We start from the raw sequence: 23,801 nt of genomic DNA, 5'->3' as shown, positions 1-23,801 counted from the left end.
AGGTGACAGGTAATTAGGAGACTGAAGAAAAAGTTGTAGAGTTTTAGACTAACCTACAAATCTGAAATTCCTTGAGAAGTATACAAACTCACTACTTTTTAAGACCATCCTGCACATTCGGCAATTAGTTGGGAAATAGAGATTGTTGTAAATCTAATATGACTACATACTGAGGATAGAAAGGTGAAAAAAACATGACCCTGGCTTTTACAGAAGTTGAGAGAAGAGATACAGGTCACTAGAGAGCAATACCAGGAATGGACACACAGGAGCTGTGAGATGGGGAGAGTGATTAAAGGGGCAGGAAGAAGGGAAAAGAAGGAGGAAATAGATCATGGCACACTTCCAGAGCAGTTGATTTTGAGTTGATAAACTAATTATAGTGAAATGACCGTGGCCTGTACTCAAATTATTATTATTCATAATAGCCAAAAACTGGAAACATAACTGTTCATCAATGGATGGATGGATAAACAACATGTGACACATTCATGTGAGTGACTGTTACTCACCCATAAGAAGGAAAGAGGTACTGATACATGCTATGACCTCAATGAACCTTGGAAACATGCTAACTTTTTTTTTTTTTTGGTGTTACTGGGGTTTGAACTCAAGGCCTCACACTTGCCAGGCAGTTGCTCTATCACTTGAGCCACTCTACTAGCTCTTTTTTTGTGTTGGGTATTTTCAAGATAAGGTCTTCAGAACTATTTGCCCAGAGCTGGCTTCCAACTGCCATACTCCTGATCTCTGCCTCCCAAGTAGCTAACACAAGGCCACAAAATCAAGGAAACAAATAACAAATGCTCATGAGGGTACAGGGTTGGGGTTTAGAGAGAAACCCTCTAATACTATTGGTGAGGATGTAAATTAATGCAGCCACTATGGAAATCAGTACAGAGGTTCCTCAAAAAACTAAAAATACAATTATCACATGGCTTTGACATACCAGTCCTGGGCAAATATCTAAAGGAGAAACAGAGATAACCTGCACACCCATATTGATAGAAGCACTATTCTCAATAGCTAAGCTACAGAATCAGGCTAGGTGCCCATCAACCAATGAATAGATAAGGAAACTGTGGTACATATACACACAATGGAGTATTATTCAGCCATAAACACTTGCAGAACAATGGATGGAACTGGAGATCATCATGTTAAGCAAAATAAGCCAGATTCAGAAAGACAAATAGCTCATGTTCTTTCTCATATGTGGACTCTAAACATGTATGTGTGCATACATACATATATATACACATATATGATGTATTCATATATATGACATGAACATAAAAGGGGCCTGTTTGTAGGGGAAACCAGGAGGAAGTGGAGGGGAAAGGAAAAGTTGATGGGGAAGTGAATATGATCAAAGTATATTCTATGCATGCATGAAAATAGCATAAGGAAACTCATTAAAAATTATAAACACAAAAGGAAGAGGGAGAGGTAAGGGAATAAGAAAGAGTAACAGAAGTAACAGAGATCAAAGAGTAATAGATATCAAAATACATTATACACATGTATGGAAATACCACAATGAAACCCCTTTGTACAAGTAATATATGCTAAAAAGAAAACAGAAACAAAAGTCCATTTATTACATGGAAGCACTTATAGGAAATTTCTCCAAAAGGCAAATTGGAAGAGACAGAAAATAAATTAGTAGTTGCCTAGGGTCAGGGTTTGTAGAGAAATGGGTATGGAATTTCTTTTGAGAGTAATGAAAACATTCTAAAATTGCTTGATAGTGGATACACAATTCTGTGGATATTCTAAACACCATTGAATTGCACACCATAATAATTATTTTTTTGCAATGCTAGAGCTGGAACCCGAGCCTCATGTGTGATAGGCAAGTACTCTACCACTGAGCCACATGCCCATCCCTGAATTGTACACTTTAAATGTGTGGAGTATACTATATGTGAATGAGATCTCAGTAAAAATGTTTTTAAAAGTTGAACAGCACCTTTTGGTTTAATTATTACTTGGCAACTGCCCTTCTACAAAGACTCTCAAAGCTGTCCTCACTCATCTAAGAAATGCAGGTATTACGATGGGTGGAGAAGAGACATTTCAGTTGCCAGGATTTCCTCCTCAGCCATCACACTTCCCTTCTCACTACCGTCAGTCTGTTCCTATCACAATTTTTAATAGCATTGTTTTGGAGGCCTCGGAGACATCCCTTTGTGAGATGTGCACTCGTTGTGTGGAACAGTAGGCTGGAAATATTAGCATGTTCATTACTGCATGGAAAAATGATCTCAGACTAATTCTTAACTGAATGTTTGATTCAATATGAGTCTGATATCATCTCTCCTCTTTCTGACAATAATTCCAACATGCTGCCATCTGCAGAATACCCCTTCTCTTCGCAAACAAGTTCCTGCCTGGATAATATAGTCAGTGGAAACCCAGGAGGAGAACCATATGTTGCAATAAATGTACATTGCAGCCTATGCATTCTCCCCACTCTGATTTTTCTTGCCAGTCACTAGTGATGAGTGTTTGTTGCTCTAAATGATATTTCCTCCAAAGATATGCTGGAATTGAATTCAATTAAAATGGGAAAGGAAAAACACAGCAAGCAGCTTTCTCTTTATGTCCAGCTCGGTGAGAATCCAGAATCCAACTATGGCCCAGGAGATCTTTAGGCATTCCTCCTTACCTATGGTTTTCCTTTCCTGCTAAGTTAAAAGACCTGGGTGAAACAGCAGAAGCCTGGACAATTCTGCAGGCTAAGCAGGGCCCCCCAGGAGTCAGATCTTCAGACTGGATCCTCCAAGATCATATACGGACATAACAATTAATTTTCCTATCTGACTCACCCATTCCCAGACAACCTTTCCTGCAGTCTTGTGAAGTGGCCAGAGCCTACCTGAGCTCACTCTAGGACATGCAGGGTTGAAGTAAAGGGAACACCATGCCCATCAATTCTCCTCTCCTGAAAACGTGGGACTAGGACAAAAGAGATGGCATATACTGAGTTGAATTTGGCTGCAAGAACTCAAAAATCATGTTTGGTAAGAGGTAAGGGGAAAAGCTTGTCCTGTCATTTCCTAACTTTGTACAAGAAGCAGCAAAGAAACTCATTTGGAGGAGAGAGGAGAGCAAAGCTGAGAGAAGAAAGAGGCTAATAAAAGGAAGTGATTTTCCTCACTCTAGACTTCTCAGCACTGGCACACTTGGAGGTTGGAGGATTCTTTGTTTTAGGGACTGCCTATGCATCCCAGGAGGCTTTGCAGTGTCCCTGACTTCTGTATACAGTAGACCCTTGGTCTTGCAGGTGTCTGGTTCTAAGGAGACCACTGTTAATGAAACACCACACATGCGCAGAGTTAGAGCTATGCTTGATTTATTTTTTTCCATAAGGCTGCCCAACTTCCACTAAAGACATGCTGCCTTTCAACAAACCTCTAATCTTCACTTGATCGCTTCAATTAAGCACATTCATTTTTACCTTAGTTGGGTACCACTTGCTTTTTGGGAGGCATGTTTTCACAAAATTAAGGTCAGGAAAATTCTCACACAAGGATTTAAACACAACTAACACTAACACGGGACTGGCTGAGAGCGTATCTGCACCAACTGAGTTGAGGAATGTATGCGGGAATTTAAAATTTTTATTTTTGAAATTTCTTTAGATGTTTGTTTATTTATTTATTTACCACGATGGGTAAAAACCATGTATAATAAATCCACAAATAGGACAGGCTTATTGTACTGCAAGTGTGCAGCACACACCTTCCAGACCAGTATGACAAGCAAGACAATGATCATATACTGACAACTATCCCCTGAGGACAAACTCACCTAAACTTACTGCCCTAGCCAGACATTCCTTTAGGTGTCCTTCAGGAATCATTACTCTGGACAAAATATGGGTCATCCTAACTCCATTCTTTCATGTCTTGCATTCAATCCATGATTAAAATATGCCACCCCTGCCTTCAAAATCCAGCCACTTCTCATGACCACCACTTGGACAACTCTAGTCCAAGCCACCATAATCTCCCCTTGAATTACCCCCAAATCCTCCTAACTGATCACCCTCACTCTATCCCTGACCTTTTAAGAGCATTTTTCAAACAGGGCCTTTTAAAATTAAAGTCTTCTCCAAACTCTCCTGGGTCTTCCTGCATTTTCAGGGCCAGTCAGAGAGTTTGGAATGGCCTCTCGGAGCTTCAAGATCTTGTCCCCAGATCCCTCTCTGATTCACCTCTTACACTACTCCAACACTCATTCTTCTCCTGCCTGGTTTTCCTACTTGCTGTTCAGCAAGCATGTCAGGCTGATTCCTGCCTCCAGATCTTCCTATTTGCTGTTCCGATCACCAGGAATACCCTTCTCCCACATATCTGCCTGGCACACTCCTCATGTCCTTCAGATCTCTACTAGATTGTCACCAAGTCAGAGGGGCTTTCTGTGACTTCCCTATTTACAATAGCAACCTTCATCCCCAATAACTGGTTGCTCTTACCATACTTTACTTACTAATTTTTTGTATTTGTTTGCTGTTTATCTCCCCAACTAGAACATGAGCTCATGAGAGCAGGACTTTGCTTTGGTTTACTGTTCTGTCGACACCTGAACCAAGCTGTGGTTGGCACTGTTGAATAATTTAAAGACTGCTGTAAAATAAGTACAATGATGGTCACTCCATCACTTTGTCATAGAGCCAAACTAGAAACAATCTATTTAACAATAAGGGAATAGTTACATAAATTATGACATATGTGTGCAGCTATTTAAAAATACGTTTTCAAGACTTTCCAGATTAAATTGAAATCTTTCCAACAACCCTTAATACAGCTTCTATTATCTTTCAACAAAATAGTTATGAAATCCAAACATAAATGAAAACTTGATACAACTCTGAAAACTAGGACTCTTTGTCAACTTGTTACCAGGATCAGGGAGGAATTTCCACTTACGAGGAACAGAATAAATCTAGACTTCCTTGTCTTTCAGAAACATAATGAGACTGTACACTTGAAAGTAGGTAGATGTTTTTGTCATTGTTCCCAACTTCCTGCTCCCTGGATTACTCAGTAGCATTGACCGTGCAAATATCAAAATTGAAAACTGTCCAACAAAGGCACTAAAAATACACAATGGAGAAAAGACAGCCTCTTCAACAAAAACTACTGGGAAAACTGGTTAGCAATCTGCAAAAAACTGAAACTAGATCCATGCTTATCACCCTATACCAATATTAACTCAAACTGGATCAAGGATCTTAATATCAGACCCCAGACTCTAAAGTTGGTACAGGAAAGAGTAGGAAATATTCTGGAATTAATAGGTATAGTCAAGAACTTTCTCAATGGAACACCAGCAGTTTAGCAACTAACAGATAGCATAGATAAATGGGACTTCATAAAACTAAAAAGCTTCTGCTCAACAAAAGAAATGGTCTCTAAACTGAAGAGAACACCCACAGAGTGGGAGAAAATATATGCCAGCTACACATCAGACAAAGGACTGATAACCAGAATATATAGGGAACTCAAAAAACTAAATTCTCCCAAAATTAATGAACCAATAAAGAAATGGGCAAGTGAACTAAACATAACTTTCTCAAAAGAAGAAATTCAAATGACCAAAAAACACACGAAAAAATGCTCACCATCTCTAGCAATAAAGGAAATGCAAATTAAAACCACACTAAGATTCCACCTCACCCCTGTTAGAATAGCCATCAGCAGCAGCACCACCAACAACAGGTGTTGGCGAGGATTCGGGGAAAAAGGAACCCTCTTACACTGTTGGTGGGAATGTAAACTAGTACAACCACTCTGGAAAAAAATTTGGAGGCTACTTAAAAAGCTAGATATTGATCTACCATTTGATCCAGCAATACCACTCTTGGGGATATACCCAAAAGACTGTGACACAGGTTACTCCAGAGGCACCTGCACACCCATGTTTATTGCAGCACTATTCACAATAGCCAAGTTATGGAAACAGCCAAGAGGCCCCAGCACTGACGAATGGATTAAGAAAATGTGGTATCTATACACAATGGAATTTTATGCAGCCATGAAGAAGAACGAAATGTTATCATTCGCTGGTAAATGGATGGAATTGGAGAACATCATTCTGAGTGAGGTTAGCCTGGCTCAAAAAACCAAAAATCGTATGTTCTCCCGCATATGTGGACATTAGATCAAGGGCAAACACAACAAGGGGATTGGACTATGAGCACATGATAAAAGCGAGAGCACACAGGGAGGGGTGAGGATAGGTAAGACACCTAAAAAATTAGCTAGCATTTGTTGCCCTTAATGCAGAGAAACTAAAGCAGATACCTTAAAAGCAACTGAGGCCAATAGGAAAAGGGGACCAGGAACTAGAGAAAAGGTTAGCTCAAAAAGAATTAACCTGGAAGGTAACACACACGCACAGGAAATCAATGCGAGTCAATGTCCTGTATAGCTATCCTTATCTCAACCAGCAAAAACCCTTGGTCCTTCCTATTATGGCTTACACTCTCTCTTCAACAAAATTAGAGATAAGGACAGAATAGTTTCTGCCTGGTAGCGAGGAGTAAGGGGAGGTAAGGGGGGGGTGTTAGGGAGGGGGTGGGGGTAAGGGGGGAGAAAAGAAATGGCCCAAACATTGTATGCACATATGAATAAAATGAAAATTTTTTTTAAAAAGAAAACTGTCCAAAATGCCTTGGATATAAAGATGTCTCAGACCTTATTAATAATCACCACAGCAGCAACTATGGTTCTACCCTGCAGTTAAATGCTTTCCACTTCTGAAATACCTCCACCCAGGAACTATCTCACATTATCTTCACAGTTACACTAAGACAGGCAAAGGAAGGTTTGCTTCCCTGTTTGACAGCTTAAAAAAAAAAAAAAAGAAATTGTACCAGGAAGGAATAAAAACAATTGCCTTCAGGTGGTCAGCTGAAGAGACTCTTGCAAGGATTCTTTCTGAGATGTGAGCAGAGAAAAGAGAAATGGTGTAGGAGAAGCATCCAGTGATAACCAGCAGGCTGTAGGTGGGAAGGCAAATGTAAGAATCAGAGCTTAGTGAGAGCCCTTCCTAAGGCCATGACAATTAATGAAACAGGGAAGATTTTAGTTCCTCCTGCCAGAAGGCTGAACCCAGCAGGAAGTCAGCAGGCAAAGGAGCCTGAGCGGTATGGGCTGCAGGAGTCAGCTTCCAAGAGCACAGAGCAGAGTGGAAAATCTGGAAAGGCACAGGATGAGTAGAGAGAAGTTGGGATATAAACCTAAGGTCTTACAGCCAAGAAAGTGACACCCTATAAACTCAAAACCACATCCCTTCTTGTGAGAACTGGAAGGCAAGAGAGGGAGCAGTTCTCAAGGCACTAAAGGAGGCCTTTAGAAAGCAGGGTGACAGGCTCTAGAGGGCAACAATCCTGGTTGATTATGTGATCACACTGAATAACAGCTCCAAATTCACAGTTGAAAAGATCTTGCCAACAATATGGGCAAAAAGCTGAAAACTGCTAGGCCAGCCAGGGAAGATGCAGGTCTAGGAAGAGTTGGTCTGTGTCTTTTCTCAGAACACCATTCCAAGTCCAGAAAAATGACCACCCAAAAGGGATGATCTTCCTTTTCCTAATTCTCATCTTTAATACCAAATAAAACACTTTTTGCAAACTAGAAATCCCCAGCTAATCATCCTGTGTTTTGCTCTGATTAACCTTTGAAATAGCATTTCTTTTTTTCTTTTTTTTCTTTTCTGGTTGTTTGAGGCCAAGCTCTCCTTAAAGGTCAGTGAACATCACACCTAATCTGACTTCTAATTACTTTTGTAAACATTTCAGAATGAAAAAATGCCAACATCATTAACCACCTAGCATATTATCTGCTTGCTCCCTTTACCAAGATAGCAGATAGCCAGCCAAGAAGCTCTCCAGGCTCCTCTACACTCTTCTTTTGATGTGGGAGTTGTTTTATCAGTCTATTTAAATAGAGTTTCCCAAGCTTGATTGCCAGGGCACCACCAAGCAATAAGAATCACCTGAGGATCACAGATACAAATTGGCAGGCCCAGAGAGTCTAATCTCTTATGTTGAGGTGGAGTCCAGGAATCTGCGTTTTTATTACTTTTCTAAGTAATTCTGATGTAAAACTGAGTTAGGAAGCCACTGATTTAGCTCATGGTCTTTTGGCACAGAGCTCAGCATGGCTGGACATCTCTACTCTTCTCCCCAAGTTCATAGTACCCCTTACCTATGAACTCTTTTGTGCCTTTCCCCTCAAGGAAGACATTGATGTGCACATTAACCTGACACCCTCTCTCTAATTAAGAGAGATTACATTTTAAAATTTCTTGTCAACTTTAACTTTTTAGGACTTTATGTTTCACTGGTATAGAAATAGTAAAAATTCAAACATTGCATAATTAGTGCCCAGCCTGGTCAGTGACCCCATGCAGTTGTACTGATGGCCCTCTCTGCTCTTTTGATGCACACAGTCACCATGCCAGTGCCTCCAAATCTATGACTGGAAGCCCCTTCAGGCAGGGCCAGCTGCATCTGGGGACATGCAGGGGAAGCTGAATCAGAGAACCAGGAGTGCTTTCAGGATATGGAAGGTGAAGGACCCCTTGCCAATCCAATCAGTTTTGCAAATACTTCACCATCTTTCTGGATATAAGTAAGTATAAAGACAGGGAAAATCCACCATGAGCTGACTGCCTCTGGTCATTTTTCAGGCACATCCTCATACCCTGCTCTGTCTTAGTTCTTTTGTGCTGCTGTAACAAAATACCACAGACTGGATAATTTACAAAATATGGAAGTTGAATTTTCATAGCTCTGGATGCTGAGAAGTCCAAGATCAAAGAGCCAGCAGGTGGGATATCTGGAGAGTATTGTTCACTGCTTCCAAGGAGTACCTTGTTGCTATGTTCTCCAGAGGAGAACATAGCACAAAAGGACAAAAAGAGGTCAAATTCACTCCCTCAAGCCCTTCTGAAAGGATGCTAATCCTATCCATGACAATAGAACCCTCCTGGCCTAACCACCTCCTGAAGGCCCCACCTCTCAACACTGCTACAGTAAGGATTAAGTTTCACCGTGAATTTTGGTGAGAACAATACACAATGGAATTTTATGCAGCCATGAAGAAGAACGAAATGTTATCATTCTCTGGTAAATGGATGGAATTGGAGAACATCATTCTGAGTGAGGTTAGCCTGGCCCAAAAGACCAAAAATCGTATGTTCTCCCTCATATGTGGACATTAGATCAAGGGCAAACACAACAAGGGGATTGGACTATGAGCACATGATAAAAGCCAGAGCACACAAGGGAGGGTTGAGGATAGGTAAGACACCTAAAAAACTAGCTAGCATTTGTTGCCCTTAATGCAGAGAAACTAAAGCAGATACCTTAAAGCAACTGAGGCCAATAGGAAAAGGGGACCAGGAACTAGAGAAAAGGTTAGATCAAAAAGAATTAACCTAGAAGGTAACACCCACGCACAGGAAATCAATGTGAGTCAATGCCCTGTATAACTATCCTTATCTCAACCAGCAAAACCCCTTGTTCCTTCCTATTATTGCTTATACTCTCTCTACAACAAAATTAGAAATAAGGGCAAAATAGTTTCTGCTGGGTATTGAGGGGGGGGAGCGGGAGGGGGCGGAGTGGGTGGTAAGGGAGGGGGTGGGGGCAGGGGGGAGAAATGAACCAAGCCTTGTATGCACATATGAATAATAAAAGAAAAATGAAAAAAAAAAACATTCAAACCACAGTATGCTCAGACTCCCTTTCCCCCAGAAGGCTACCTCCCTACACTTACGTTGGTTCCCAGCCGCCCAGCATCATTCCCCTTGCAGTTTCTAGAGATGGTCTTGGTGGTGGTAGTTGTCACATAAGAGCGTACTGAAACTTGGGAGGGAGCATGATTTTTTGCAGTGGGCAAGACAGTTCTGCACAATAAAGAAACCATCTCTTCTCAAATGCAATTAGCATCCACACTGCAAAATGGAAATCACTTACAGTCTGAGCCACAATTTAGGCCTTAATTATGGCTTTGTCAGGAGAATTTATTGCAGCATTGTTCAGGTAGCAAAACCCTGGAAATAACTTAAAAGACCACTGATAAGGGGCTATTAAATAAAGTGTCACACATTCATATAAAGAATTCCATTATAGAGAATGAGAGAGATCAATATTACTGATACAGCATGATATCTGAGATATTTTATGCATTTTAAAAAGCAAAGTGCAGAAGAGTACCGTAGTAAGTCTCATTTGGTATTTTGATATTTTTAAAGGTGCTATATGTACCTATGTTTGCATATAGAAAGAAGCTTTCTGTACCTTAGTACAGATGATCAAAGGGAGAGAAAACCAGGACAAGAAAGGTGGAAACAGGACAGAGACTTACTTTCCACCTTCAGAACTTTTGAGTTTTTATTATATGTCTATGTTATTTTTTAAAATCTGAATACTATCTCCCTTGGTACTGCCATTTTACATGTGTTTACTTCATCCCCTACATCTTCCTTGAGGGCAGAGATGTTCCCCCATGGCACCTCGCACAGAGTAGGTGCTTCATATATTCCTATTGGTTTATAAATTAATGGGTCTCTGAAAGAATTCAAACTGGGAAATAATTCTTTTGAAAATCAAAGTACCTGTCCAGAGACACAGAACCCACAGGAGGCCTTTTCCACCCTGGGCTTTCAGGTTCGTCCCTTTAAGAAGGTCTTCAAAGAAGATGATTAGAGTAAGGCTGAGAATTTTAGCAAGATGGACCACTTTTTCCACTTCAGTGATTCCACATATTAAAAACCCAAAGTGAAAGTTGCTGGACTGACATTTGTCCCACCTGTGCTGTATCAAGGAAGATGCTGAGCACATTCCCTACTTAATTCATTTGCCTCTTAGCAATCCCATGAGGCAAATATTTTCACTCTCACAGCTCAGGAAAATGGGATGCAGGCATGGCAACTTGCCCAAACCACACCAAACTTGAAATGGGGATCTTCTAAAATTCAGTGCTTTGTCCTTCACAAAACTATAAAGCACAAAGAATATGATGCTTCTTCAGAACAACAGGACAACATGGCTACAGCTATACAGGCCATATCTCAAGAACTTCACTTACAAGGCTTGGGCCTAGGGCAAATTAAGTGGCCTCTCTGACCTCATTTCATCAACTGGAAAAAATTTAAAGAGGCAATGGTTATCTATAAAGATGACTGGAGAGTGAGTGTGTTGCAGGCTGGTGTCGAGGGTTCTTGCCTTCCCAGGGCAAAGAATTGGTTCATGAGGCAACAGACTGACTCATGGGACAACAAAGTCAACATACAAAGTAGGATTTATTAGAGAAAGAAGAGGGTTACAGTTGGAGCAGTGCAGTGGAGCCCGGAAACTGGTGACTTCCTGCTCAGGTAAAGGCTGCAGTTTTTTACGGATGCTATAACTCTGGGTTAGGGTAAGGATTAGGTGGGTTCTTTCCATTGCCATGCATGGGCTCTCTTTGATGAGCTGGCCTGTTTGCCCTTATTGGGGGGAAACAACCTTGACAGCATTCTGTTTATCAGCCCTGTGGCAGATTTATGAGAACATGTAACTCCTTCTCGGGGTGCAGGGCTCATAATGCTCTCCATGGGGGATGGAATACTCACTCAGCTGTACTTTAGGTCCCCACACCCAACAAGTGGAATCATCATTCCACTGTGTGTGAAGCATTAAACTTTAAATCTAACTCATAGTAGAAACTCTGTAAATGCAAATTTCCTTTATATTCTTCTTCCTCCTTTCATGCTACCAGTCACCTTCCCAAAATTTAACTTAAAAGGATGGCATTCTCTATTCTAATATGTTCATTTTGGAAGTTTCCAATATTAGTTCTGACACTGCAAAATAATGGTAACCCTCCCGATTCTTCAGAAAGTATAACAATAGAAACAAGTTCTTGACAGCTTTCATAAAGACTTTGACAGGAACATTTGTTTAATTACTATTGTCAGAAAGCACAGTGGTTGGCCTAAGAAGACAGTGATTACTTGGTCCCACCAGTGTAGAAAATTATAATAGATAAAATTAATTGGTTTTGATCGTGATATTAGTAGTGATGAGAACAGTAATGAAACAAAAGTTTCTTCCTAAACATTAATCATTTTAATTTTAGAAGTATAATTTTACCATGAAAATGTTCATATTATTATCCATGCTGTTACCTTTGCTGCTAAATATAAATGAACAGAGGGAATGATATCAGCATGATAGCAGAATAGGAAGTCCACTGTTTGTATTCCTCCCTAACAACAGTAATTTGGCAGCTATTTGTGGACAAAAGTACCTTTATGGGAGCTTTGAGGCTCAGATAGGATGGCCATTTTGAGAAGGTAGTCCAGTACCCAGGTGACCAGCACCCATAGCTGGCTCACTGACCATGCATGATCTTGGCTCTGATTCAAAAACAGCCCCTTTCCCTGTGTTCTTGCCTACAGCCTGATCTGTTCTTGGTTCTACCACTGGTATCATCTACCAAGGGTCCTGGGAAGAGGCTGAAGGAAAAAAATGACCAGCCAAGAATGCTGTAGTCAGCCAAGCTGTCCTTTAGAACTGAAAGAAAGATGATGATTTTCCCTGACCAGCAAAAGCTACAGAGTTCATCACCACTATAACCACCTATGAGAAGTACTAAAGAAATATTTATTCAAGTTGAAAGAAAAGAATGCTAAGTAAAGTATGAACATATATAAAAGTATAAGACTCATGATAAAATGAAATACATAAACTTGGAATGCTCTGATATTATAATGGTGGTATATAAATCACTTTTAACTCTAGCATAAAGAAGAAAAGACAAAAGTATTGAAAACAGCTAGCTAAAATAATTTATGGATATGCTATATAAAAAGATGTAAAGTGTGACATCAACAACCTAAAAGATGGAGGCAGTAAAGTAAAAGTATAGAAATTTTATATGCAATTAAAGTTAAGTTGTTATCAGCTTTAAAAAGACAACTGTAAGATATTTTTGTAAGATTCATGGTAATCACAAAGAAAAATACCTGTAGTAGCTCCACAAAAGATAAAGAAAAAGAATCAAAGCATACCACTAAAAAAAGTGGGGGGCTGGTGGAGTGTCTCAAGTGGTAAGAGCACCCACCTAGCAAGCATGAGGCCCTGAGTTCAAACCCCAGTGCCACCAAAGAAAAAAAATCACAAAGGAAGACAACAATAGAGGGAAAATGGAACAAAGGAACTACAGAGCAATTTAAAAACCTAAATGGTGATCTATAATCATTTTAAATGTAAGTAAAGTAAATTCTCCAACCACACAGAATGGCTGAGTAGATTTTAAAAGCAAGACATAATATGCTACCTATAGGAGACTTCTATAGGGACATATGTAGGCTGAACATGAAGGGATGGAAAAAGATATCCCTTGCTATGGTAACCAAAAAAAAGCAGGAGTTGCTATACTGACTTCAGACAAAACTAACTTTCAGCCAAAATCCATCATGAGACGAAGAAGGTCACTATCCAACGATAAAGCAGTCAATTAATCAAGAGACTATAGCAATTGCAAGTATATATGCACGCAACATTGGAGCACCTAAGTATAACAAGCAAATAATAACAGCACTGAAGAGAAGAAAATAAATCAATAGAATAATAGTTGAGGATTTCAATATCCCACTTTCAACCATGAATGGCTCATCCAGACAGAAAATCAATAAGGACTTTAATAATACTGTAAGCTACGCAGATTCAATAGACATACATAGAACAGCCCATCCAACTGAAGCAGAATACATATTTTTCTCAACCACACAATGAACATTCCCCAAATAGGTCACATATTAGGACACAAAGCAAATGTTAACAATGCTTAACACATCATGCTTAAGATGATGGAAATAATATCATGTATCTTTTCTGACCAATAGTATAAAACTAGGAGTCACAATCGGAGGAAAATTGGAAATTCACAAATAGGTGGGAATTCAATAACACCCTTTTGAACAATCAGTCATTCAAAGGTTAAACCAAAAAATTATCAAAAATGAAAACAACATGCAAGACTTATGGAATGCAGCAGAAAAAGTTCCATAGGAAGCCTGTTATTAAATGCCTACATTAAGGGAAAAAGACCTCAAGTAAATGATATAATATAATGCCTCAAGGAACTAGAAAAACTGTAACAAACTAAGCCCTCAAGTTAGCAGAAAGAGGAAATAATAGATATTAGGGCAGAAATAAATGAAAGAGAACTGAAAGGCAATTGAAAATTTCAACAATGTCAATCGCAGTGGCTCACATCTATAATATCAGCTACCTGGAAGGCAGAGATTGAAAGGATCACAGTTCAAGGCCAGCCTTGGCAAAAAGCTAGTGAGACCCCATGTGCACTAAGCAGTGCAGTAGTACACATCTGCAATCCATACTTTGTAAGAGGCCATGGGTGTAAGGATCACAGTCTATAACCAGTTCAGGCAAAAATGAGACACCATACCTGAAAAATACCTAAAAAAGCAAAAAAGGGCTAGGGCATGGCTCAAGTGGTAGATCTTCCTATCAACCATGAGGCCCTGAGTTCAAGCCTCAGTACCACAACAGGGAAAAAGAAAAAGTGAACAAAATTAAGAAATTTTTTTAAAGATCTAAAAGTGGCAAACCTTTAGCTAAACCAGCCAAAAAAGAGAGAAACAGGACTCAAAGTCCTAAATGATAGAGATGTTACAACTGATAACATGAAAACACAAAAGATCATGAGACCATAATTCAGAAACTTGGACCTAGAAAAAATGATAAATCCTGAAAAACATACACACTATTATGACTGAATCATCCAAGTAAATAATAAGTAAGAAGATTGAACCAGTAATCAAAAACCTAGCTACAAAGAAAAACCCAGGACCAGACCATTTCCTGTGTGAGTTCCACCAAATATTTAAAAAATTAATGTCAACCTTTATCAAATTTCTACATATATTACAGAGTAGAAAACACTACCAAATTTATACAAGACCAGACTTATCCTGATACACAAAAAGACAGGCCATTGCAAGAAAAGAAAATTACAAGTCAATATCCCTGATGAACATAAATAAAAAATTCTCAACAAAATACTTGCAAACCAAGTTCAACCACATATTAAAAAGAATAATAGAGCATTATCAAGCTGAATTTATCCCTAGGATGTAAAGACAGTTTAACATACACAAATCAATCAATATGGTAGACCACAGTAACTGAATGAGAAACAAAAAAAAACACATGATCATCTCAATAGTTACATAAAAACATTTGACAAAAATTCAACATCATTTCATGAAGAGCACTCTCAGCTAATTAGAATAGGAGGAATATACCTGAACACAATAAACACCACATGCATCAAGTCTACAGCTAACATCATATTTAGTGGTGAAAAGCTAAAAGCATTCCTCCAAGATCAACAAGACAAGGGCTCCCACTTTCACCACTTTTAACCAATTTAGTACTAAAAGTCCCATACAGCAATTAGACAAAAGAAAGAAAGAGATAAAAGGCATCCAAATCAGAAGGAGAAAAGTTAAATCATCTGTGTTTGCAGATGACATAATTTTATATATAGAAAACCCTAAATATTCCACAAAATCTTAAAAATAAATTAATTAATTAAAGTTTCAAGATACAAAAATCAGTTGTGATTCCATATGCTAATGATCAAATCTCCAAAAACTCTCCCACTTATAAAGGCTACTGAAATAAAATGATAAAATACTTAGGAATAAGTTTAACTGAGGAGGTAAAAGATCTGTACAATGGACCCTATAAGACATAAATGGAAAAAACTAAAAAAGACGCAAGTAAATGGAAAGATATTTTGTGTTAATGGATCTGAAGAATTAATGTTCTAAAAATGTCTACACTACCCAAAACTATCTGCAAGTTCAATGCAATCCCTGTCAAAATTCCAAAGACATTTTTCACAGAAATACAAAAACAATCCTAAAATCTCCATGGATCTACAAATTTCCCTGAATAACCAAAATAAACTTGAATTAAAAAAAAAACAGAGGTATCAAAGTTCTTGATTTCAAACTATATTACAAAGTTATGGTGATCAAAATAGTATGGATTGGAATAAAAACAGAAACAGAGAACAATGGAACAGAATACAGAGTTCAGAAATAATAGATATGGTCAATTACTCTTAGGCAATGGTGCCAAGAACACGCAATGGAGAAAAGAAAATATCATCAATAAATGGTGTTGGGAAAACTATACTTTGGACTCTTACAACATTTTTTCTTCAAAAAATTAAAAAACAGATAATGCTTTTTTCCCTGTTAGCAATTTTTCCCTTATCAATTTTTGAAGTTATTGTAAATCAACAATGAAATTTTAAAGTCAGTTTTTCTCAACAGGTATGTTTTAGTGAGCATGTAGCCAATGTTAACTAGATTTTGACTGACTGGCAAGTTAAGTGCTTTTGTATGTATTTGAAGTTCACTTGCCCATGACCAGTTCTCAAAACTGAATAGACTCTCAGGGGACTAATAGGTTAGTATTCAGTTATGGAGTCTTCAAATAAAGCACTTTGTATTGCCTGCTTTTAAAGTATCCCAGAGTTTTAAACTCAAAGAATAAGAGTTATATTAATAACAGTTACATTTTCTATGTTAGTGTATGTGTGCTACCTGTTTTATGAGGGATGTTTAACATATCTCCAAGTCAGTTCTATGCATAACCATTCACCAAATACTGCTGCTGAGGTTTCTTAGGAACCACCTATGCTGTGCCACAATGCATTGTCATCTTGCTGCTTCACAAAAAGCTTAGAAGGAATTAGAATTTGTGTGTGTGTGTTATTAGTACCTCTGTATAACACGATGTAAAATTAAAGATGAGGAATGTGTATAAATGATCAGTGTTTTTGTTTTAAAATTGGTCAGCACTATGAAGCTTCTGTCGTTAGTATGCTTTAACTTTCACTTTAAAATGCACACAAACTAACATAAATTAAACTGAAAACAAAAAAAATTAAAAAAGCAAAACTACAGGTTGAGCATCCTTAAACTAAAAATCCAAAATCAGAAATGCTTCAAAACTCAAAACTTTTGAATGTTGACATGATGTAAAGTGGAAAATTCCACACCTGACCTCATGTGACAGGTCACAGTCAAAATGCAGCCACATTAAAAATATTGCAAAAAATTCCCTTCAGGTTATATATATAAGAAATATGTAAATGGAAAAGTGATACTTGCCTGAAACTATTCCAGGAACGGGGCAGGGGGCCAAAGGAGAATGATGGAGGGGGTGAATTTGAGTGTGATAAACTTGATATATTGTAAGAACATTTATACACGCCACAATTGCCCCCATGCAGCACAATAAAATTTTAAAAAGATATAACAAATGAGGTGGCTCACAGAGGATGGGATGGGGTTGAGAAGATAATCTCAGGGTTAAAGGATGGGGTTGACATCACAAGCCAAGATGGCATCTCTTTGAGGCACTGGTTCCCAGTTACCAGCCTTCAGGCCACCATGGGGCCCAGACAGCTGCAGCCACAGCTCCTAGCATCAAGAAATTTGCCATCTACCAAAGGGACCCAGAGAAACCTGGAGATAAACTTTGTATGCAGACTTACAAAGTTGATCTGAATAAATGTGGTCCCATGGTGTTGGATGCTTTCATCAAAATTAAAAATGAAATTGATTTGACCTTGACCTTCTGAAGATCACACAGAAAAGGTATCTTGAGCAATGAACATCAATAGAGGTAACATTCTAGCATGCACCCAGAGGACTGACACCAACCTCAACAAAGTCTTAAAGATCTAACTTCTTCCTCACATGTATGGGATTAAGGCTCTCGTTCACGATATGAGCAATTTCTATGAACAGCACAAGTCTATTGAGCTCTATCTGAAGAAGAGGGTTGAAACTCAGGAAGGCAAGCAGCAGTATCTGCAGTCCATGGAGGACTTGGAGAAACTGGACAGGCTGTACAAGTGCATCCTCTGCACCTGCTGTCAGCTGACAGCAACACCAGCTGTCCCAGCTACTGGTGGAACTGAGACAAGTACCTGCAGTCCTCGTGCAGGCCTACCTCTGGATGATCCACTGAAGAGACCTATTCAAAGAGGAGTGCCTGGCCAAGCTACAGGATCCCTTATCTCTATCCCACTGCCACGCCACCATGAACTGCACACTGACCTGTCCCAAGAGTCAGAATCCAGGAAAATCTATCGCAGAAATCAAGAAAATGATGGCAGCCTATAAGGAGAAGAAAGCTTCAGTGTAACTAACTTCAGCTGAACATGGTGCACAACCAGGTCAGAACTGGACTAACTCAAATTCTTTCAGATGTCTTGATTTTCCATGAATACAGCATGCATAACAAAAATGTTAAATAAACACATGAAATTCTACTTTATTAACAAAAAATATATATAACAAATGAATTTCATGTATAGACTTGGGTCCCATCCCCAAGATATCTCATTGTATATGTGCAATAAATCCAAAATCTAAATTTCTCTGGCTCCAGTCATTATTGATAAGGGATAACCAGCCTGTATCATATAATCTATCACAAAAATTAGTTCAAAGTAGAATAAAGACTTAACTGCAAAAACCGAAACTGTAAAACTCCTGGAAGAAAACTTGGGGGGTGGGGTCTTTGACATTGGTCTCAGCAATGATTTTTTTTTTTTTTGGCTATGACATCAAAAGCACAAGGAACCAAACCAAAGATAAACAAATAGGTCACATCAAACTAAAAAGCTGAAAATGAAAAGATAACCTATGGAATGGAAGAAAATATTTGCAAACCATATATCCAATAAGAGGTTAATATCTAAAATAAACAAAATAAAATAAAACAACTGAGTTCAAAACTCAAATATAAAAATAAAAATAGTTTTAAATGGAGAAATGGGGCTCAGGGTGTAGCTCTGTGGTAGACCACTTGCCTAGCATGCACAAAGTCCTGGGTTCCAGTCCCCAATGGAAATGACCTTAATGGATATTTCTCAAGAGATGACACACAGATGGCCAATGGGCATGCTCACTGATTATCAAAGAAATGCAAATCAACAAAATAATGAGATGCCAATCACATCACGTCTATTAGGATGCCTACTATCAAAAGGAGAAAAGATAATTGTTGACAAGAGAAAGTAGAAAAGAAAACTCTTGCATACATTGGTAGGAATGTAAATTGGTAAGTCAGTATGGAAAACAGTATAGCAGTTCCTCAAAATATTAGGACTAGAACTGCCATATGATCAAGAATCCTACCAGTGAGCTTATAGCCAAAGGAAATGAAAACACTATGTCAAAAACATATCTGCATTCCCATGGTCATTGCAACATTATCTGCAATAGCCAAGATATGGCAATAACCTAAGGTTCTGATGGCAAATAAATGGGTAAAGAAATATGGTAGGTGAAGTGGTATACAATGTAATACTATTCAGTCATAAAAAAGAAGGAAGTCTGCCTCTTTATGACAACATGGCCTCCATTTGTAACAAATGAAGGCCATTACAATAAGTGAAAATAACCAGGTGAAGAAATATAATTACTCTACAGTATCATGTGCAATCTAAAAAAGTTGAAGTCATAAAAACAGATAGTAGGATGGTAGTAACCACAGTCTTGGAGAGAGGTGCAGAGAGTACAGAGGATGTGATGGAGAGATGTTGGGGCCCAAGTGTATAAACTTTCATTTATAAGATAAATAATTCCTGGCCATCTGATGTACTGTGTGATGGCTATAGCTAATATTACTGTCTTGTACGCTTGAAATATGCTGCCAGGTACCTGTGACTCACTCTATAATCCTAGCTACTGCTGCATTTTGAACCCAGCCCAAGAAAATACTCTGGATGATGCCATCTGCAAAATAACCAGAGCAAAAAGGACTGGAGGTGTGGCTCAAGTGGTAGAGCGCCTGCTTTGCAAACACATAAGCCCTGAGTTCAAACTCCAGTCCCACAAAAAAAAAGAAGTGTGCTAAAAAATTAGATCTTAAGTTCCTCGATGAAAAAAATTATAATACACAAGGTGATGAATGTGTTAATTAGCTTGATTGTGGTGATCACTTTAAAAAGTCTATACATATAAAATTACCAACTTGTACACCTTAAATACAATGCAATTTTTATCTGCTAATTATACCCCAATAAATCTAGAGGGAAATAAGGAAAATGAACGGGGTGTTTCTAGTTGTTCTGAAACCCAAACATTACCAGAACAAACACCTGTACCTTTTTGTGACTTTTGCATCAAATGAATTTAATTACCGAATTATAAAGTGGGAAAAATCCTAGCAAGTTGTACAGCTCAGCTGTTCTTCTGCCTTTAAGAGAAACTAAAGAGAAACGGCCTGGGCATACAGATTTATAGTATCAAAGACGGCACCAACCTTGCCCATACCAAGTTTTCCAAAAGTAGAGAAGTCAAAGCCTACTAGTGAAGTCTCCTTCACCCGGCCAGCGCTGCCTCTCAGCCCCACCCTCACAAACGCCCAGGGCCACTCCCCACCCCTCACATTCTCATTTCATTGGCTGCAGGGGTAACCCTGGGAATTTTTCTGAACATCCCCAAAGTGATTGTAATATAGCCAGGGTTGAGAACTGCTGATTTAGCCCTAATTTTTAAATGTCTTTTTATTAGTATATATCAATTGTGCAAAATAATGGGTTTCATTATGACATTGTCACATGTGTGTAGATGGTGACTCTATTCATCCCATCCCTAATATTTTTAACATCTTTGTTGAGATATAATTCATCTACCACATGTTCTACCCACTTAAAGTATACACTTAGTGGTTTTTAAGATGCTCATAGAATTTCATAGAATTGAAAAACCATCCCACAATCTAATCTTAGAGTATCTCTCCCACCCCAAAACAAGGCCCATACTTATTTGTAGTCATTCCTCTTTCCCCTCATACTCCACCCTCAGCCATAGGCAGCCACTGTGCAACTTTCTGCCTCATGCATATGACTATTCTAGGTACCTCATGTAAGTGAAATGACACAATATTTGTCTCCTATGTCTGGCTAACTTCATTTAACATAATATTTTCTAGGTTTATCAATGTTAATAGTGTGCATTAGAGTTTCATTCCTTTTCATACTTGAGTAATATTCCATGATATGCATATACCATTTGTTTATCCATTCATCAATGGATGGACATTTGGATTGCTTCTACTTAGGAGTTATTATGAATAGCCCTGATATTTAAAAGCACTCTGAAATGATCTGCTTTTTTAAGTAATGTAAAACATGTATACCACAGCTTGGAAGCAGTATCGGCAAGAGAACAGCAGTGCTCAACCCACTCTGTCACTTCCCGCTATCCCACTGTGGAGTGTGCAACTGACCACAGCTCCACGAGAACTGTCTTGGTGGGAGGTGTCTAATTGCTTTGCTAGCCTTGCGTTCTTGACACCACCCAGGTCAGCGACCCCACTGAGTGCTTTTCTTAACCAGAATATAGCTTCTCCTAGTCACCTTATTATTCATTCTAACTCAGAGCAGTGTTTTCCATGCAACACCAAGCATAGAAACTATCAACGGTTTTAAGACTTGAAAATCTCTCATTTTGGCAGCAACAGTGGCAATTCTCTCTTCCTCCTGCCAAAACTACAACAAGCTCTCCTGTGACTCATTCCATGTCTTTACTCATTTTTGCCCACTGTGCTAAAAACATAGATGATTTCATTGGGTGCTCAGGACCACTCTACAGGAGACAATTCTGCTGTGGTGGCAAAGCGGCTGGAGGTACTATTGTCTCCCTTTTACAAACAAGCTGAAACGTGGAGCACTTAAGTCACATACCCAAGTACGTGAAGAGGACTTCCACCTGGATCTGTCTGGCTGTCCGGCTCTCTGCTATACACCCTCTTCTGCTTACATAACCATGGAATTATTCAACAAATAATCATGTCACACTTGTGCCAGGAACTATGGCCAGGCCTGTGGAACTCAGAATTAGGCAGAGCAAAACTGTCCCTGCCTTCAGGGGGTTTATTATCTAACAAAGGAGAGAGATGTTAAATAGATGATCACCCAGTCACAGAATGGTACACTGTGGAAAGTACCATGAAGGAACTTGTGCTGTGTGAGGAAGTCCTGGGGGTGGAAAGAGTGGGACAACTCCCTAGGAAAGTAACATTTGAATTCTGCGACAAGTTCAGTCCTCTGTGAAGGGATTCTGAAGTCAAGAGCTGTGAGAAGGAGTGTTTTCTGAGGAGGCTTACCTGGCTGAGTCCGGCCTTAGCAGCAACGCTGGACAGGTGGGCACATGGTTCTCCACCCTGCTTTCTCGACCTTCCTTTTTTTCCTACTTGCTGCTTCTGGGGTGTCTCCTGCGTTTGTCCTTATTTTACTTCTTGCCATGTGGTTGGCTATCTCTTCAGCTTACCAAAGCAAATCCCCATCTTCTCAATGATCCACGGCCGAAAAAAGCATTCCCACTGAAACCAACACCCATTCAGAAAGGAGAATGAGGCCCCAGTGATTAGGAAACATGTTACACTCTATTTGGCAGGTTTTATTCCCAATGATTTAGAGAATAGCATTTCTGGGGTGAGGGAGAGGGACAAGCTGCTTTTATGCAGACACCAAAATTGCTGCAATATTCAGGCAGCTCTGAATCAAATGGGAATGGGGGTGCTGCAGTCCCAGGAGCCTTGCTTTTGCTGCCATCTGCTGCCCTGCTCTGGGCAATGCTCTGCAGCTCACCAAGGTCTTATGACAGAACCAAGCCAGAGGGAAAAACAAAAGGCAGTTTCAACTCATCCTGGTATTTATAAGTAGGGCAATGTGATTCTTAGACTAAGAGGGCTGTTCTCTCTGGGAGGTGACTGGGCAGCTGAGCCTGGCGCCTGCTGTTCTTAGGAAGCCAGGTTTCCTGTTTTACAGATAGAGAAGATGTACTGGTTGAATGATAGGAAATATGGTGTTTTGTTCATCCTGTTAAACTGCTTAACAGTCCTCTTCTGAAATGAATGCATCCACCCCACCTTTGGAACCAAACCCGAACCTATCTTGACCCAGCCTTGGCTTAGATTATCTCCAACCTGTTTCTAACACTCTCTGTCCAGTCATGCTATGAATCATAAAATTTTCCCGACCCACTTTCTCTTGCCTTCCAACCTCTGTCCATAATGTTCCCACAGCCTGAAATATCCAGTAACACCTGTCCACCCTCTTCTGCTCCCCCCACCCAATCCAAAGCTCAGTTTAAAGGTTATGTTCCCCAGAAATGTCAACCCTTCCCACACCCTCTCCCAAATGCACCCTCTCACCTACAAATGAACTACTTAAGACTTAGAACACTGTCCCTGGAGAAAAGATAGACAGATTGATGGGACAGAACAGAGATCCCAGAAATAAACCCACATAAGTGTGGTCAATTGATTTTAACAAAAAAAGCGGGGAGGGTGATTTGGTGAAAATAAAGTGCCTCCATTCACACCTTAATGCCTTCTGTTTGTTTTTTAGTGGGCCTGAGGTTTGAACTCAGGGCTTCATACTTGCAAAGCAGGCACTCTACCGTTTGAGCTACTCCTCTAGTTTGTTTTTCTCTGGTTAGATGAATGTTTCAGAAACTGTTTGCCTGGGCTGGCCCCAAACTTCCATCCTCCAGATCTCAACCTCCCAAGTAGCTAGGATTACAGGCATGAACCACCTGTGTCCTGAACTTTATATCATATTTAAAAATTGACTCAAAATGGATAATAGACCTGAATATAAATCCTAATACTATAAAACTTCTAGAGAAAAGTCTTTGCAGGTATCACATTTTCTTTTCATTTTGGT

General features: G+C 39.3%; 1 long non-coding RNA gene and 1 pseudogene across 1 annotated transcript in view; one reads left to right on the top strand and one right to left on the bottom strand.

Moving 5' to 3' along the window:
* Positions 1–22,705, bottom strand: part of LOC141424624 (uncharacterized) — a 280,393-nt gene extending 257,688 nt beyond the window's left edge. The window contains exon 1 of the long non-coding RNA XR_012449497.1: positions 22,238–22,705. This is a non-coding gene — a long non-coding RNA (uncharacterized lncRNA). The remainder of the gene's footprint in view (positions 1–22,237) is intronic.
* On the top strand, positions 7,071–18,262 carry LOC109675551 (succinate dehydrogenase [ubiquinone] iron-sulfur subunit, mitochondrial pseudogene; annotated as a pseudogene).
* Positions 22,706–23,801: the final 1,096 nt, after the last annotated feature.

The sequence above is a fragment of the Castor canadensis genome, chromosome 7 (genome assembly GCF_047511655.1).
Source record: "Castor canadensis chromosome 7, mCasCan1.hap1v2, whole genome shotgun sequence".
In the NCBI taxonomy this organism is placed as follows: Eukaryota; Metazoa; Chordata; class Mammalia; order Rodentia; family Castoridae; genus Castor; species Castor canadensis.
Note: the sequence above shows the minus strand (reverse complement) of the source record. Positions and strands in the feature narration are given on the sequence as shown.